Source organism: Trachypithecus francoisi, unplaced genomic scaffold (assembly GCF_009764315.1).
Source record: "Trachypithecus francoisi isolate TF-2019V2 unplaced genomic scaffold, Tfra_2.0 Contig01440, whole genome shotgun sequence".
NCBI classification, from domain to species: Eukaryota; Metazoa; Chordata; class Mammalia; order Primates; family Cercopithecidae; genus Trachypithecus; species Trachypithecus francoisi.
The window spans coordinates 29,759,719-29,772,620 of NW_022681431.1; the positions used below are offsets into that span (position 1 = coordinate 29,759,719).

Below are 12,902 nucleotides of genomic sequence, written 5' to 3' on the forward strand. Positions count from 1 at the left end.
CCTGCCTCGGCCTCCCAAAGTGCTGAGATTACAGGCCCGAGCCACCACACCTGGCTGCTACTACTTTTTTGAGTCCAATTTACCTAGACCCAGAAGCCTGACCTTTGCTCCCATGGCCCCCATGGCTCCCCGTTATGTATTGATGGTCCAGTATTGAAAGCATCCACTGAAGTGTTTGCCTCTCCCAGGATGGGAGAAAGTGAGGACAAATCAGCCTTGGACACAGCCAGCCCCAGGCTGGCCACCCCGCTGGAGTTCAGAACATATGGATTAGAATAATATATGCGAATGTGTGCCAAGTGTGCCTCTAGCTTCAATTTACAATGTTCTGAGAGCTTTAGATGTTGGAAGGCTTTAATCTCTTTGTGGGGACCCTTCATTCTTCAATTATTATTCATAGATGACAAATTTTAAATAAAAAATTCCTTTGTATACACTTTTATCTCTTCTGATACTTGGACTACATTTGTTTGTGCCAATGGCAGGTATTGAGGCTGAGCAAGCAACATTCACTTTTTTCTTCCTTCCTTTTTTTTTTTTTTCCTTCCTGTCGCCCAGGCTGGAGCGCAGTGACACTATCTTGGCTCACTGCAACCTCTGCCTCACAGGTAAGTGATTCTCCTGCCTCAGCCTCCCAAGTAGCGGGGATTACAGGTGCCTGCCACCATGCCCGGCTAATTTTTGTATTTTTAGTAGAGACGGGGTTTGAATGTTGGCCAGGCTGGTCATGAACTCCTGACCTCAAGTGATCCACCCGACCTTGGCCTCCCAAAGTGCTGGGATTACAGATGTGAGACGCCCCACTCGGCCACTTTATTTTTTTCCCTAAAGGGCCTGTCCCGCCTGACTCTGAAACAAAACAGACAGGGTGCCCTGCCAGGCAGATAACAGGGTAAAGACAGAAGCAGCCAAACACACAGGCTTCCAAGAACAGTGTGGACACAGCTGCAGCTTCCTCATCTGATAAGGGGAGCTATTGCAATCGCTACTGTTTCCCCCTTGCCTTCTGGAAGGCCTGACTCCATTAAGGGTTGATCATGAATAGGGCAGGTGGACTTACAGAGAGCATGCTGTCAGAGTTGGGGGTTGCTTTCAAATTCAAGTTAGTAAAAATCAACATAAAAGATGAGTAGCCAGCTGTAGAAGTGACGTACTCCTAAGATGTGTGGTAATGTATTTCTAATGACATTAGAGTTTCTGAAATCCATCTCATCATCATGGCCTAGCACTGGAATGTGGAAGTGCTGGGAGACCACGTGGACCAGGCATCACATTTAGAGAGGGCCTGGGACCTAGACTTTTGATATTATCACCAAATTAAGTTACACATACAACTACAGAGAGAACTAACAGGATTGAAAAAAGATGCTGCTCAGCTGGGCTCAGTGGCTCCTGCCTGTAATCCCACCACTTTGGGAGGCAGAGGTGGGTGGATCACCTGAGGTCAGGAGTTCAAGATCAGCCTGGCCAACATGGTGAAACCCCGTCTCTACTAAAAAACACAAAAATTAGCTGGGCATGATGGCAAGTGCCTGTAATCCTAGCTACTTGGAAGGCTGAGGTGGGAGGATCGCTTGAACCTAGGAGGTGGAGGTTGCAGTGAGCTGATATCTCACCATCGCACTCCAACCTGGGCAACAGAGTGAGACTCTGTGAAAGGAAGAAAGGAAGAAAGAAAGAAAGAAAAAGAAAAAGAAAAAGGAAAAGGAAAGAAAGAGAGAGAAAGAAAGAAAGAAAGAAAAAAAGAGAAAGAAAGGAAGAAAGAAAGGGAAAGAGAGAGAGAAAGAGAGAAAGGAAAGAAAAGAAAGAAGGAAGGAAGGGAAAAAAGAAAGATGACTGCTGCTCATCATTCACCTCCAAATTTCACATTTGCATCTCATAGCCAGAGATGTATCTCATGTTGCCCACTTTGCACTTTGAAATAATATTTGACATTTTTATAAAGCTTTATCTTGTAAGCAGCACAATTGTGAATTGTCAGTTTTGGAAATATACACAGATGCCATATGCCACAATTGTAATCCTGTAGTTCTTTCTTTTTTTTAAATGTAGGAATAGTTTCAAAAAATAAAAATAAAAAGTGATCAAGGGCTCCCTTGACCTCTGAAAGGTCCAGACGAAGATAAACTGGTCTGATTTATTACAACCTTTCCCATCTAGGTGATGTTTTAATATGTATGTATAATATGTATAAATGTATGAATATGAGTGGATATTCAATAAGCAGGGCTGGGCATGGTGGCTCACGCCTGTAATCCCAGCACTTTAGGAGGCCGAGGCGGGCGGATCACGAGGTCAGGAGATGAGACCATCTTGGCTAACACGGTGAAACCCCGTCTCTAATAAAACATACAAAAAAATTAGCCAGGTGTGGTGGCGGGCGCCTATAGTTCCAGCTACTTGGGAGGCTAAGGCAGGAAAATGACATGAACCTGGGAGGCAGAGCTCGCAGTGAGTAAGAGATCGCACCACTGCACTCAGTCTGGGCAACAAAGCGAGACTCCGTCGCAAAAAAAAAAAAAAAAAAAAAAAATTCAATAAGCTCAATATTTTTGCTGTTAAGAATTCCTTTGTGCCACTTGAGGTGGCTCACGCCTGTAATTCCAGCACTTTGAGAGGCCAAGGTAGGAGGATCACTTGATTCCGAGAGTTCAAGACCAGCCTGGGTAACATGGAGAAACCCCGTCTCTAAAAAAAAAAAAAAAAAAATAGCCAGGTGTGGTGATGCACACCTGTGGTTACAGCTATTTGGGAGGCTGAGGTGGGAGGATCACCTGAGCCCCAGGAGGCAGAGAGTGCAGTGAGCTGAGATTGCACCACTACACTCCAGCCTGGGTGACAGAGTAAGAACTCATCTCAAAAAAAAAAAAAAAAAAAAAAGAACATGTCTTCATTCTCTCACATACCTAAAGTATTTTCTATCAAACTTTGTGTATTAAGTACTAGTTTAGTTTATACTTTTATTCATCAGATGTATGCATAATTTGTCTAGTAGTTTCTGGTAGTCATCATGTAGTTTTCACTCATCCAACAAACATTTATTGAGCAACTACTATATATGCCAATTGGTGACAGAAGGATGAATAAATCAAAATTTATGGTCTGGTTGGGGGACATACATGTGAATAAATAATGAAAGTAAACAATATTAGAGGCACCCAAAGAGAGAGAATGAGCCCCTGGGGGAATCAGAGAAAACTTTCTGTTGGGGTTGATCTCTGAAGTGAGTCCCTAAAATATGAGCGGATATCCGCAAAAAATTACATTTTAGTCCATTTAAGTATCCTTATTTCAGGTAAATGTGTGATTTCTACTAGACTTTTTGAATTGTTAAAATAATGTACAAGCTCCTGTTTTCTTTCCGTGGGAACCCCAGGAAGGGAACTATAGTCTCACGGGAGGTGGTAATGGTAGGTGGGAGTGAATTTCAGAAAGTGGGGAGCTGGGCTAAGAGAAATAGTGTATCATGGTCATCCAAGAGGATGGTCTGCTATGCCAGCTTTTATCCACTGCTTGGCAGGTGCAAGCAGAACTTTGCAAGTAGAGCCCATTGCCAGAGCCCTGAGAGCCACACATTTCCTCGTTTCTTTTTTTTAAAAAACCTTATAGTAAACAAACAATCAACTGATGTTGATTTGATTTTCCAAGTATGTAGACTTTCCTACTGCTCAAAGTATGAGCTGACCTACTAATTCTATCACTCCAGTTAATTGTGCATTTTCAATCCTACAAAATAATAAACCTTTTTGTATCAGTGTCCCTTGTTGGTTTGAGTCTCTGAACCAAATTGTCACAATCAATTCATTATAAATTGGCAAAATAGAGTGTGTTTTTCTTTTTTGTTTTTTGTTTTTTTGTTGTTGTTGTCGTTGTTGTTGTTTTTGAGACGGAGTTTCGCTCTTTTCGCCCAGGCTGGAGAACAAAGGCGCAATCTCAGCTCACTGCAACCTCCACCTCCCCAGTTCAAGCAATTCCCCTGCCTTAGCCTCCCCAGTAGCCAGCATTACAGGCAACCGCCAGCACACCTGGCTGATTTTTGTATTTTTAGTAGAGAGGATTTCTCCATGTTGTCCAGGCCTTGGTCTTGAACTCCTGACCTCAGCTAATCCACCTGTCTTGGCCTCCCAATGTGTGGGGATTACAGGCACGAGCCACTGCGCCCGGCAGAGTGTGTTTCTTTCCAATTGCAGACTACGGTGTAGATCTGGACTGAAACAGCCTGTCTTCTTCACTTTGCTCGTAACTGCCAAGTCTCGCCTTAAGTCTGGGCTTCCTTGTATTCATCTGTTCATACTCTGATGACTCTAAAATTTTTTTTTTTTTGAGACATGGTTTCACTCCAGTAGCCCAGTCTGGAGTGCAGTGAAGCAGTCTCAGCTCACTGCAGCCTCGACCTCCTGGACTCACGTGATCCTCTTATCTCAGACTCCCAAGTAGCTGAGACCACAGGCTCCTGCCACCATGGCTGACAATTTTTTTTTTTTTTTTTAGAGAGAGAGGGTTTCACCATATTGCTCAGGCTGGTTGGAACTCCTGGGTTTGAGCGATCTGCCTGCCTCAGCTTCCCAAAGTGTTGGAATTACAGGCATAAGCCACCGCACCCAGCCTGACTCTCAAATTTACATCACTAGCTAGAGCTCTCCTCCCAACTCCAGACTTAAAAAAACTGAAAGTAGAATTACCATGCAATTGGGCAATCCCACTTCAGGGTAGATACACAAAATAATTGAAAGCAAGATCAATCCCAAATGTCCATCAACAGACAAACAGATAAAGAAAATGTGGTATACAAATACAATGGGGCCAGGGGCAGTGGCTCATGCCTATAATCCCAGCACTTTAGGAGGCTGAAGCGAGTGGATAACTTGAAGTCAGGAGTTCGAGACCAGCCTGATCAACATGGTGAAACCCCATCTCTACTAAAAATAAAACAACAGCAACAAAAAATTAGCCGGGCATGGTAGCGCACACCTGTAATCCCAGCTATTTTGGAGGCTGAGACAGGAGAGTCTCTTGAACCCCGGAGGCGGAGGTTACAGTGAGCCAAGATCATGCCATTGCACTCCAGCCTGGGAAACAAGAGCAAAAACTCTGTCTCAAAATAAATACTTACATACATACAATGGAATATTAGCCCTAAAAAAAAGGAAGGTCTGACACATGCTACAACATGGATGAATCTGGAGGACACCGTGCTAAGTGAAATAAGCCAGCCACAAAAAGACAAATACTATTTATGTGAGGTATAGTACTCGAACTCCCATTAGAAGAACGTAGAGTGGTAGAATGGTTTTTATTGGGGTTAGAGAGAAGAGAAATGAAATTTTTTTGTGTGTGTGGGTATAGAATGTCAATTTTTTAAGATGAAAAATTTCTTTCTTTCTTTCATTTTTGTAGAGATTGGGTTCCCCCATGTTTCCCAGGCTTGGTCTTAAACTCCTGGGCTCGAGCAATCCACTTGCCTCAGCTTCCCAAATAACCAGAATTACAGGCATTAGATACCACCCCCAGCCTTGATGAAAAATTTTCCGAAGATTCACAATAATGCCAATATATTTAACACCACTGCACTGTACACTTAGAAATGATTAAGATGGGCCAGAAATGATTAAGAAGTGCAGTGGCTCATATCTGTAATCCCAGCACTTTGGGAGGCCAAGGTGGGTGGATCACGTAAGGTCAGGAGTTCGAGAGCAGCCTACCCAATATGGTGAAACCCTATCTCTACTAAAAATACAAAAATTATCTGGGTGTGGTGGCGCGCACCTGTAGTCCTAGCTACTCGGGAGGCTGAGGCAGAAGAATTGCTTGAACCAGGAGGCGGAGGTTGCAGTGAGCCGAGATTGTGCCACTGTACTCCAGTCTGGGCAACAGAGTGAGACTCTGTCAAAAAAAAAAAAAAAAAAAGAGAGAACTGATTAAGATGGTATAATAATTTTAGGTTCTACTGATTTTACCATAATTTAAAACTTTTTTTTTTTTTTTTTTTTTTTGAGACGGAGTCTCGCTCTGTCGCCCAGGCTGGAGTGCAGTGGCCGGATCTCAGCTCACTGCAAGCTCTGCCTCCCGGGTTCCTGCCATTCTCCTGCCTCAGCCTCCCGAGTAGCTGGGACTACAGGCGCCCACCACCTCGCCCGGCTAATTTTTTGTATTTTTTAGTAGAGACGGGGTTTCACCGTGTTAGCCAGGATGGTCTCGATCTCCTGACCTCGTGATCCGCCCGTCTCGGCCTCCCAAAGTGCTGGGATTACAGGCTTGAGCCACCGCGCCCGGCCAAAACATTTTTTAAAAATAACATTTCTTTTGCTTTCTTTGGCTTTTTCTTTTGGTGCTTGGAAATGAGCTTTGATGTTGCTGATTGTGCAGTCAGCAGTTATAGATTCACCTCTTAATGAATGGCAAAGTCTTTGTAGATGTTAAGGTTGACTTTGGAAGAAAGATAAGTTGTACAGCACAGGCATAGTATTCTCCTGGGGAAAGGAGTCCTTCCCAGGCTCACAGCACTGTGCACCATGTACAGAGCAAACACACATTTTGGGGAAATGCCCTCATACTATGAATGAATTCAAAGTTAGTATGGGGTAGGATCTAAATCTTGTGATCTCTTTCTTCTAAAGGACTACCCTTCATCAGGTTTTAAAAATTACTCCTATAGTTTCCGTAGTATGAGTTTTTTCATTCTAGAATGTGAAAATACTGCCAGCAATAACCTAAGGACAGCCCATATTCACAGCGACAAGAAGTTCAGTGTTGGCTATAAGCTCGGTCATGCTATGGGCAGGAGGCCTTCTCTAAAGATAGGTCTGCTTTGTGTCAAGCATTTCAAGCATGACTTGCTTGTTTCATCTGCCCCATTTATATTCCTTGTACCTAGAAATGAATGTGATAAAAGTTTTGGTGCCTACAGGAACTATATTTACCCAGTTCATGTTGGCTTCCCGCTCAGAGGGAAGTCTGATTGCCTTCCTGCACTTGAGAAGTTTAGAGAATGTGCCAGTGAATGTGCACACTCACAAGGTGTGTGTGTATCAGTGTCAATACCCAATAATTGAGCCTACTATTTGCTTGGGCAAAGAATCAATCAACACCATTTTCTCTTGAGCTTCTAATATGTGTGAAATATTTGAAGATTTCAATATTATGTACAAAGAACTAGTAGATGTGAGAATTGTGACAAAATATCATGAGAACACAAAGAGAGTAGAGCAGATGAGTGGCTACTTCCAAGACTGGTTCTGGGGACAGAAAACGAGACCAGGCATAAGACTCCAAAGAGCAATTGTGTGATGTCTGGTTTCATCTCTTTTTTTTTTTTTGAGATGGATTCTCCCTCTATCGCCCAGGCTGGAGTGCAGTGGTGAGATCTCAGCTCACTGCAACTTCCACCTCCTGGGTTCAAGCGATTCTCCTGCCTCAGCCTCCCCAGTAGCTGGGATTACAGGTGTGCACCACCACGCCTGGCTAATTTTTGCATTTTTAGTAAAGACAGGGTTTCACCAAGTTGGTCAGGCTGATCTCGAATGCCTGATCTCGTGATCCGCCCACCTCAGCCTCCGTAAGTGCTGGGATTACAGGCGTGAGCCATGGCGCCCGGTAGTTTCTTCTCTTGTGGATTTTTTTTTTTTTTTTTTTTTGATAGGGAGTCTTGCTCTGTCGCCCAGGCTGGAGTGCAGTGGCACGATCCCGGCTCACTGCAAGCTCTGCCTCCCGGGTTCATGCCATTCTCCTGCCTCAGCCTCCCTAGTAGCTGGGACTACAGGCACCCACCACCGCGCCTGGCTTTTTGTATTTTCAGTAGAGATGAGCTTTTACCGTGGTCTCGATCTCCTGACCTCGTGATTCGCCCGCCTCGGTCTCCCAAAGTGCTGAGATTACAGGCGTGAGCCACTGCGCCCAGCCCTCTTATGGAATTTAATGTAGTTGAAGATTAGACATGGCCATGCATTACTCAATCTTGAATTGGGATCCCCAAAAAAGCTGGGCAAGTAACAAGGGCTCAATGAATGGATAAGTGATTGAGTTAATAAATATGTGATCAGTTCCAAATGGGTAACATTTAGTTATATTTGGTGGAGATGAGTAGTCCAGTGTTTTGGAGCAAAGTGGTTATTCTTTTCGTTCTTTCTTTTTTTTTCTTTTTTTTTGAGATAGGGTCTCGCTCTGTCATCCAGGCTGGAGTACAGTGCCACAATCTCAGTTCACTGCAACATCTGTCTCCTGGGTTCATGCAATTCTCCTGTCTCAGCCTCCGTAGTAGCTGGGATTACAGGTGCGAGCCACCAGCCCCGGCTAAGTTTTGTATTTTTAGTAGAGACGGGGTTTCACCATGTTGGCCAGGCTGGTCTCAAACTCCTGGCCTCAAGTGATCTGCCCGCCTCTGCCTCCCAAAGTGCTGGGACTACAGGAGTGAGCTACCTGCGCCCCACTCCCCCCACCCTTTTTTTTAATTTTAAAAATTTTTGTAGAAGTGGGGGTCTCGTTATGTCGCCCCGGCTAGTCTCAAACTCCTGGCCTCAAGCGATCCTTCTGCCTTGGCCTCCCAAAACGCTGGGATTACCGGCATGAACTACCATGCCCTGCCCATTATTCTTACAGAGATTTTGAGGTCTAAGAATGTGGACTTTACCCGAAAGATTTCATTATCAGATTATGCATTTAGCATGGAATGACAATCTGACAGCAGTGTACAGCGTAAACCGGCAGAGAGGGCTTGGCACTAAAGGCAAACTGTCTTTTAAGAACAGGAAAAAGGGCCGGGCGCGGTGGCTCAAGCCTGTAATCCCAGCACTTTGGGAGGCCGAGACGGGCGGATCACGAGGTCAGGAGATCGAGACCATCCAGGCTAACACGGTGAAACCCCGTCTCTACTAAAAAATACAAAAAAAAAAAAACTAGCCGGGCGAGGTGGCGGGCGCCTGTAGTCCCAGCTACTCGGGAGGCTGAGGCAGGAGAATGGCGTGAACCCGGGAGGCGGAGCTTGTAGTGAGCTGAGATCCGGCCACTGCACTCCAGCCTGGGCGACAGAGCGAGACTCCGTCTCAAAAAAAAAAAAAAAAAAAAAAAAAAAAAAAAAAAAAAAAGAACAGGAAAAAGAAAGGTAATATATATTTTAAAGAGGTCCAATTTTAGGTGAGATAATAAGCTTGGGTTAGGCGTGTGAAGTCAGAAGATATGGTAAGAAACTCCAGCAGGCACCAGCTAGACTTGAATACAGACAGCAGGTCCAAGTAGAGGTGGAAGTTGGCAAGTTGCATCTGCGAGGGAGGGCAAAGGTGGCCCACACCCACTCCTGGAGCACCTTGCTTGAGAAGCAAGGCCGACAAGATTGAGGGATGCTGCTGGTGATGACGGTGGTCGTGGTGATGGTGGTGATGGTGCTGGCAGCTAACAGATCTTGAGCGTACCAGGCCCTGAGTTGAGTCCTCTACGGGCAGAATGTCGCTGCACACGGACAGCAGCCCCAAGAAGACAATGTGATTTCGTGACTCTAGCCTCTTTCCGCGGTGCAGAGTTGATTTCACCCTCTCCGGAACGCACGTGCGAACCTCCGGGTAGGGAGCCAGTATCGGGTCCTGACGCAGGGAAGCGCTCGGCTTATCTGACAGGGACGCGCCAGCTGAGGGGCGGCCAGGGCCCGGCCTCTCCCGCTCCCGCCCCGCCCCGGGCAGGGGCCCCTAGTCCGCCAGGGGGCGACTCCGCGCGTCCCGGGCGCGCCCACCCGGCGGGCCCGGCCACGCGGCACCCGCCTCTCCCTAGGCCCCCGCCCTGCCGGCCCGCGCGCGCCCGGCGGGAGCGTGCGGGGCGGTGGGCGCAAGGTCACGTTGGGTGGCGTAGACAAAGGCGGGCGCGCGCACGTCCTGACGCAGCCTGGGCCCGCGGCGTTGGCAAGGGCGGGAGGGAGCGGTCGCCGCGGGATTTGGAGCTGCTGAGCTTCGCGGTCGGTGAGTAGGAGAGAGCTGGCCCCTTCCCTCAAAGTCCCCGGCCTCCGGGGAGCCAAGAGCGGGACGAGGGGGCCGGGCTCGGGCGGCCGCGCGGGGCCTGCAGTCTGGGACGCCCCGGCGACGCCGCGCTGGCGTCAGGAGGCGCCATCGCCGCGCCCCGGGGATCCCCGGCGGGTGGAGCGGGTGCCCCCCGTCCCCGATGGAACGGTCCGCGCCCGCCCCGAGTCCCGGCCGCCCGCCTCTCCGCTCCCCTGCCCTCCGAGCCCGTTTCCTCGGAGCCCCGCGCCTCCCCCGAGTCCCAGGTGTCCGCAGCTCTCCCGCCCCGGGAGTCTGGGAATGTGGGTGGCGAGGGCTGCGGGGCGTTGGAGCGCCAGGAAGCGCCTTCCCCTGTCATTCCCCTTCCTGTGTTCTCTGGTTGCCCTGAGATGCTTGTCTTTCCCCTCTTTTTCTCCAAATGCATGCTCCCATTTTTCTTTCTTTAGGATTTCTTAACTCCCGAAATCCCTTGCCTTTCCTTTTTTATTTCAGCGCCCTCCGAGGCATCCTCTTACTGGGGCTTGTTTATTTCCTCGCTTTCCATGTCACAGAAGGCTGAAGTTTTACTGTTCAGAAGTGCGGAAAATAGCTTATAGGAGACATACGGTGTAGCACAATGGAAATAAGTTCCATCCTCTGCCAAGTATCACCATGAATCTTCTCATTGATAACCTTGAGGTTATTTGAGGAATTTTGGTTCTAGTCCGTTTTCCTTAATTTTGGCTGAACTTTGAGGAGTTCTGATTAGTTTCATATGAGTCTTGTAGATTCTATCTCAATCCAAGGGAAATGGTGTGAAGAGCAGTTATACCATACCAAAGTCTGCAGACAAAATCCTGTAATAATGCCAATCGAGTATACTACTCTCTCTTTGAAAGAGATGTGCTTTTTAAATTTAATTTTATTTTATTTTAACTTTGTATTTTGGAGAATTTCAGACACAGGAAAATAGATGGACTAGGGAACCAGCATGTACTTTGTACTTGGTCTGGCCTCCTCAGCCACTTAACTGTGGCTATTCGTGTTCCATCCACACCCCACCCATTTCCCTTCCCGTTGTCTCAGGGAGAACTTGATGCAAGGTGAGTCTGTCAAACGTAGCTTCAGTTCCATAATGAAAACCACCCTACGAAGTCGTAATGTGCTTTTTGTTTTGGAACACAGCCCACTCTTATGAGGTCTTAAGAAACACACAATAGAGTTAAAGAAAGAGCACAGCAAAAGGTATTTTAACATGATCGAACAGGTTAAAAGAAAAAGTATGGCCAGGCGCGGTAGCTCATGCCGGTAATCCCAGCACTTTGGGAGGCTGAGGCGGGCGGATCACCCTAAGGTCAGGAGTTCAAGACCAGCCTGTCCAACATGGTGAAACCCCACCTATACTAAAAATACAAAAATTAGCCGGGCGTGGTGGCGAGTGCCTGTAATCCCAGCTATTTGGGAGGCTGAGGCAGAAGAATCGCTTGAACTTGGGAGGCACAGGTTGCAGTGAGCCGAAATTGGGCCACTGCACTCCAGCCTGGGCGACAGAATGAGACTCCTCTCAAAAAAAGAAAAAAGTATTTCAGATCTGGATGAGAACATTTGGAATGTCCTGTCCAATGTTTTCATTTTTTCTGAGCCCTTGGAAGTCCAGAGAAGTTCAGTGACTTGTCCAGAGCCGCAGGTCGTAAGAGGCCGAGGCTGGAAATCCTGCCTCTGCTTCCAGGCTGTGGTTCCACTGACCCATACTGCTTGCCTTTAGGTTGCCTTCAGGAAAGAGAAATGTGTAGGAGGGCTGTGGATGAAGACGCTTACGTTCATGGAGGGTTTGGATAGGCGAACATGAGCTTTTCCACCAAATTCCAGAATTTTAAAAAATGCCTTAAATTATTTCTTAAAACTTGAATTGGGACAGATGAGAAGTTCTGATAGTAGTTTTTAGGGAACATGATAAAATTCTGACCTTAGAACTGCTATACCAGTTTGAGAATAAGAACAAGCTATAAACTATGTAGAAAACATTCACAGCTATTTAAGAAAGAGTTACTAAGGGAAACCAGAATGACTTGGGAGTGTTACTCTTCTTTTTCTGAGAAAACAATAGAATCCTCTCAGAAAGCCTTTCATGCCATTAACAGATAAGAATCTGGGCTTCTTGGACCGTGGGTTAGACTTTCTTACAAAACCATAATATGCATTTCCTAGCAAAATCTTGATATTACGTTTCCTTATCTCAGCGAAGACTGGTGAATTCAGTACTTGTTCCTCAATTTTCCTACCCTTAAAATGGGGATATTCTACCTCTCCAAGGAATGCTGGAAACAAGCAATTCCTCATGTTAGGGGTCTTTGAGTTTTCATGGAAGTTTAGGTTATTTATATGGTGACATAGTTGTCAACTTACTTTCAGAATGGACTTTTCTTTTGTGAGTTTGTGACCTAAATACAATAGTTGTCATGCGTGTCCAGTTTATGGAAGTACCACTGCAATAACAGCATTTGAGTGTCATGGTAAATCATTACCCCTAAAGCTAGAGGAGGGAGGAGGAGGAGGAGACTGTTGTGTCTATTTTGTGTTTGATGTGAGGAGTGCTGTGGCTAGTCTCTTCGGAGGCTAGCCTAACTTGTTAAGTGGTTTCTGCTAAAGAAAAACCCACTTTTCTTGTGTGTGCTTGTCACCAAAAGTTAGCTTGTATTAGAAACAAAACAAAACTCTCTGAGCTATCTGGAGGTTATTTGGCCCTGGTTAAACTTGAACTGTACTGCAGAATTTTTTGTTCAGGTAAAGTAGAACCTCATTATGGCATGTCATTTACTTCCTACTGTGTCATTGTGTTCACCGGGAAAACTTGATGGAATATCATCTGTTCCGTGTATCACTAAATCATGTAGTAGCGTACACTATGATTAAGGCTTTTTAAGAGAATAGAATTTTAGAGTTAGA

The 12,902-nt window shown here is 46.2% G+C and overlaps 1 protein-coding gene across 2 annotated transcripts in view; it reads left to right on the forward strand.

Moving 5' to 3' along the window:
- Nucleotides 1-9,789: 9,789 nt before the first annotated feature.
- Nucleotides 9,790-12,902, forward strand: part of GPAT4 (glycerol-3-phosphate acyltransferase 4) — a 43,417-nt gene continuing 40,304 nt past the window's right edge. Inside the window, exon 1 of one of the 2 annotated variants that reach the window (XM_033232104.1) lies at nt 9,790-9,941. The gene's annotated coding sequence lies outside the window, so the exon portion shown is untranslated. The remainder of the gene's footprint in view (nt 9,942-12,902) is intronic. The other variant, XM_033232106.1, reaches the window with a different exon arrangement.